This window comes from Octodon degus, unplaced genomic scaffold (genome assembly GCF_000260255.1).
Source record: "Octodon degus isolate 3935 unplaced genomic scaffold, OctDeg1.0 scaffold00014, whole genome shotgun sequence".
Taxonomy (NCBI): Eukaryota; Metazoa; Chordata; class Mammalia; order Rodentia; family Octodontidae; genus Octodon; species Octodon degus.
In genome coordinates, this window is record NW_004524590.1 from 26,251,605 (window position 1) to 26,257,770 (window position 6,166).

General features: G+C 33.3%; 1 non-coding gene across 1 annotated transcript; it reads right to left on the reverse strand.

The window, feature by feature from the left end:
• Nucleotides 1-2,851: 2,851 nt before the first annotated feature.
• LOC111815312 lies at nucleotides 2,852-3,042 on the reverse strand. Its single transcript, XR_002820021.1, has one exon. It is a non-coding gene; the product is annotated as a U2 spliceosomal RNA (small nuclear RNA).
• Nucleotides 3,043-6,166: the final 3,124 nt, after the last annotated feature.

Here is a 6,166-nt window from a genome sequence, read left to right on the forward strand (position 1 = left end):
ATCCTTTAGTATCTAGTGTGCAGGGGATGAGGAGATAGCTCTTGGGGCCAGGAAGATAGCTCAGCAACTAACGCACCTATCAAGTGTGCAGACACCCTCTGCACTCTTCCACATCAGACTCTGTGGGTAGACGTTGTGAGCCAAACTTGTAAATTCTTGTGTATTTGCACACCATGTATTATATCTGTTTCTTTAATAAGCACTGACTGATATAAGCACATCATAGGAAAACTTCTTTAAAAAAAATGCAGGTTGATGAATTCACACAACTTGAAGACAATTATAAAACCATTATCCAGATAAAGATATGGAGCACTGTTGGCCGTCCTCCAGGAGACTTCCTCACTAGAGGTGTGGCTTAGTGGTAGAGCACTTTCCAGGCTTGAACAAAGTCCTGGATTCTATTCTCAGCTCTAAATCAAAAATTTTTCCAAAACTTATCAATCAATTCTACCTTTTACCAAAAATGAATATTTTTTTAAAAAATGTATTTATTACAGTGTCTACAATGTCTCACCACACAGATCAGACTCATAGTGAGTCTCCTGTATTCAGCCTTACAAGCTCCCAAGTGCTGAGACTGCAGGCCCGTGGCACCATGCCCAGTCTTAATTGTCATCTCAGCTCACCCCGGGGATGGGGCCAGTACAGCGTGGTGTGGCTTGAACCTCGGTCCCTGTGTCTGCCTAAGCAAGTGTTTTAGTCTGCTGAGTTATTTGGCCAGAGTGACGGCTGTTTTAATTACTGCTATTTATGAACCTTCTTTTTACTTTTGTTTGTGAATATATGTATGTGTGTCTTGTAAATATAAACTTAAGTGCAAGAATATTCAATGAATTGAACCCTAGCATCAGCTTTACTATACATTATTAAAAATTTGAAAAACTGTCTTAGCAATTAAAATTGCTTTCACTTGCATACACAAATTTTACTTTTTCCATGACTTATAAAGACATATCCTAATGTCTCGTTAATTTTTAATCCATTCTTGGTATCAGTTTTTGGTTTAATTTATATTTTGATGACTAAGAGTGAGCATTTTTTTTATTTGTCTAACATTTTAGTGAATGTCTTCTTTAAAGAAATGTCTGTTGAAATTTCCTGTTTTTTTTGTTTTGTTTTGTTTTTGTCTGTGTTTTCCTCTTAGATTTGTAAGGTTTCTTAAATATACTGAATTAGAGACCACTGTGTTATATATGTTACGAAAATAGCCACTTGATGGTTGTGGTTTATATTTTCATTCTCTCTCTCTCTCTCTCTCTCTCTCTCTCTCTCTCTCTCTCTCTCTCTTTTTTTTTTTTTTTTTTTTTCTTTTTTTTTTTTTGGCAGAACCAGGGATTAAACTCAGACCCTTGTACTTGCTAGGGAAGCGCTTATTCTACTGAGCCATCTCCCCGGCCCCTCATTCTCTCAATCTTATCTTTTAAAAGACTAAAACATTGGGTTTAGTAAGTTTACTTTATCAGCAACATCCAATAGTGGTAGTATATATTTTTGTATTATTTAAGAAATATTCGTTACAAAAATAAAATGCTCTTCTGTTTCTATCTTTATGAAGAATAATTATTTTACCACTTATACTCAGATCTATAATCCTTTTGAAATTATTATATTTACAATAGGAAGTAGAAATAAGGGTTATGCTCACTGACTTTTAGAAATCCTAAATGAAGCCTGTGTATTACTGATTAACATAAATTTTTTCTACCTAAGAATGATCTAATTACTTTCTAAGGGGACCACTTACTAACACCATCACATTTGTGATTATCAGAATCACTATATATATATATATATATATATATATATATATATGCTTATTACTGTGCTTGTATTCTATCTCACTCTTTTATATACTTATTTTTGTGTTGTGCCATACTGGTTTGATAACTATAGCTTTGTAGGACATTTTGAATTGAGGAAGTGTAATAACAAAAAATTGTCCATGTAAGTATAAAAAAGTGAATTTAAGCATTGATATTGAATATGTTTTTAAAAACTTAGGTTTTTGCTAACATTTTTAGTACAATGTTAAATAAAAATGGTGTCAGTAGGCATCTTTCTCTTTTCTGGTTTTAGAGCAAGAACTTTTGATCTTTTCTCTAAGTTTAACTGTTGGCTTTCTGAAACTTGCCTTTGTTGTGGTAAGTTAGTGTCAGACGTTTGTATACTAAATGCATGTTGATTTTTGTTGGGAGCATTTTCTGCATCTATTTATTAATGCAGTATATTGTATTTAATAAATTCTATAATATAATTTAGCTTTTTGTTCAATAAATATTGCATTAAATTTTTTTTGCTAATATTTTGTGGATTTTTCTATCAATATTTATAAAAGATACTGGAATGACCTTTTTGTACCTTTTAGTCTTCTGTTGATTTTACCTAGTGATTATTTTCAACTCAGTTATATTCTTCAGCTTCACAATTTCCTTTGATTTCTTTGTCATATTTTCCAATTGCTTATATTCTCTGGGGGCTTGCCAGTTAGGTCATTTGTTTCAAGCGCTGCTTTGGCAAACACAGTCAGTCTCAGGGGAATGTGGTTTGATCCCCAGCTCCACAAGTCACACCACAGCCTCCCTTAAGGCAGCCTGAAATAGCCAAAATAAATCAATAAATCAATAACTCTTTCTTTCTTTCTTTCTTTCTTTCTTTCTTTCTTTCTTTCTTTCTTTCTTTCTTTCTTTCTTTTTTTCTTTTTTAAAGCAGAAAGACATTGAAAAGAGAGAGAAACACTGCCCACCGCCAGAACATCATAGAGTGCAGCTGCAGGAAAGCAGGAGAGCAGGCAAGGAGGCCAGCTCGAGGCAGACACCTTCTCTTCTTTAGACCAGCGGTTGTTTCCCCGAGGGGGTGCACCATTCCTGGAGGTGCTGCAATACCAGGTCGATGCATGGAGTGGACGGAGCAAGCTCCTATTCCATCTCCCAGCTCCAAAAATCCATTTAATATATTGTCCTCAGGTAGAGGATGTATCAGATACTAAGCTGATAAGAATAGATACTACACTTGATCTTAGCTAAAAAGCCTAGAAGCAATAATAATAAATCTTTCTCTAATTGTTTATATTCTCCTTTTTTTCCTATCATTTTCTATTTTCATAGCTGGCTGTGTTTTTCTTACACTCTTTGAGCATTTTTTTTTAAAGTGCATTTAACTTTTTCTAGTCAGTTTGATGTATGTGTATCTCACTGATGGTTTTCTCTATTTGGATTATGTTTGCTGTTTTTTGGTTGTTTGTTTGTATTTCATGCTCTGTAATCTCTGGTTAAAATTACCTTGGAAAATACAACCATTTTTCTTACTTCTTTCAGAATATGATTACAAGCTTCAATTAATTAACATACTCTTAAGTGTTCAGAACCTGAGTTCATGAGGCAAGCTAAACGCTTTTCCAGTTCTTTTCTGGGTTGATACATCATGTCTGAGAATAGATAGATAGATAGATAGATAGATAGATAGATAGATAGATAGAAATATATATATATTTTTTTCTCTATATGATTTTATAATATATTATTAAATTTTATAATATTTATGATTTCTACGCAAAGGATATATTTACCTTTGTGTTCTCACTTGCTCTCTGCTCTTTTTATTTATTTATATTTTCACTATTGTTTATTCATTTTATCTCACCTCTTTTTTAACTGCATTAATTTTTCAGGGAGTCTTATGAAACCTTTAATCCAGGGTCTTAGATATTCTGTTGTATTACTTTGCCCATAGTCTTTTTCCCCCATTGTCCACTGTCTTGCAGTCTTTGGAAGATTATATGCACTGTAGCCTTAGTATCTTTATAACAAGAAGTAAAATTACACTGCACTTGCTTGTCTCAGTTCTTAAGAACAGTACACTATAGAAGTGGAATGAAGCTATTAAAAATGTCTTGAGTGTTTCTATCATTTAAAGTGCAACTTTTTTCTTAATTGGACATACAATCTGTTGTGTTAGACTTCCATTTCCAGAGCTAGTAAAATATGTAGATATTGAAATAAATTTTGACTCTTAGTCACAGATAAGTATTCATTTCAGAATTAAATTAGTGCGTTCACTTATCTTTCTTAAAATTAACATCAGTATTCTTAAGCACTCCATTTGTTACTTGAATGTGTATGAAGAGTTGGAAATAATAGCATTTTACTAGGATCAGAAATGTAAAGCATACTAGAGTGCCAGATAATATCAATATTTTTACCTTTTAAAGTATGATAAATACAAAATTACTTGATTGAGGATTTCTTCCGTGTAGAGAACTGGGAATGATGTCAACTGGTGGCAGACTAGCAAGCTCCAGGCATCCTGCCTCAGTGGCTTACCGCACTAACATCAGGTCACTGCTCCTGTCTTTTCTGGCTTAGTTCTCTGTCAACAGTAGCTGAATAGCTCCATCTAATACCTTTGAAAATTGTGTATTAATATTTTCACTCAAAAAAGTAACATCAACTTCCACTTCAGATGGAAAACTCTTCCACTACTGGTATCTCATTTTTTCAGACAGCATATCCCTATATAGGTAAATACAGTTGATTCCAGAATCCACTTATTTTTACTCATCCATCAAACATCTTACTTTTTAGTAATATCATTCTTGGATAGATACAGTACATATATACAAGTATTCCTTTCTATGCCTGTCCTCTCTGTGGCTATCCAAAATCAGTGAATAGTTCTAGTTTCAATTAGTTGAATCTTTCCTCTTTCTTTATTTATTTCCTATCTTATTTTCTACTGGGACCCATTTAGTTTTCTGAAACAATATCATAGTATGTACACTTTTACCCAAGTAAAATAATAGCTTATCATTAATTTCCAATGAAAATCTATTTTTACATTCTGAAACTTACTTCGCAAACCTTTGTAGCATGACGTAAGAACTATTGACTTATAAATTCTACTATAATGTGATTGCTATTATTATAGTGCAAATCATACATTAACAATATTTTGGACAAAACAATAAAACAACCAAATTTCAGATCTTTATTAATATTATTTACTTTTATCTATTTCTATCAGTTCCTTGTGTTTCCTTATTTTAATTCATTTCTCAGAAATTTGAATGCAGAGACTACAAAGCATTGTGAATTAAACATTCAGGTAATTGCACACGCAGCTAACCACATTTGCTCTTGATGGCATAAGTGGCCAATTATGCTGATAATTGGATACAAGTAAGTGCAATTAGGCAATTATGAATGTAATATTTTGCACAATGCACTTTTCTAGATGTATCTAATTATAATGACAAGTGCTGGAGTGGTATGCAAATTTACTTCTGTCCTAAAAATTAAAGTTAAGACTAGAAAATACTATGTTATATAGCAACCAGGTTTGACTTTGAGACAGTAAAAATTAATAAAGCTATAGGTTATTAGACAATATTTGAAAATTATCTGAGAGTCGTTTAAACAGACATACGGACAATGCCTCTGTAGCTACGGCCATAAATGCAGATACAGATGCAAATATAGGTGAGGTACTGGATACATCTTCCTCCATTGGAAGAAGAGTAAGACCAAAGTTAATATAGTAACTTAAAATAAGGAATTTCATGCCAGTAATCTTATTTTTTCCATTGTAGATGTCAAGATCTGATATCTGGCATTATCAGCATCAACCATGTTGGAAATACTACACACACACACACACACACACACACACACACACACATGCCCTAAGCAATATCTCAGTGGTATCTTTTTATACAAAATATATTCTTTATTTGAGAGCATCTTTCAAGAATCTGAATTAGATTCTTTTTCTTTTTAATCTTTTTGTTTTATTTATTTGGTGCAGTGTCTCACTATGCAGCTCAGAAGCACAGTGATGGTCCTTTCTCAGCCTCCCCAGGGCTGGGGTTACAGACATACTTCATCATGTCTGGCTCCGGTGTCCAACACAGAGTACCTGGGTTCCAGGCCAGCATGACCTGCTGTACAGGCGATTGAACACCAGTCTCTTAGGCTGCTGAACTATCTCCCTAGATCTATATTCTTTAAAAAAAAAAAAAGTAAACTTGTTGTGAAAGGAAACTTTTTCAAATTATGCTAAAAGTGAAGTTTTGCAATTCTGTTTTCCTTTTCCTGTGTATTCCTTTTGTCTGAATGTATGATCTTGAAAACAAAAGGTTGTCTTCTAATATTGGTTGTGCTTTTGGTAC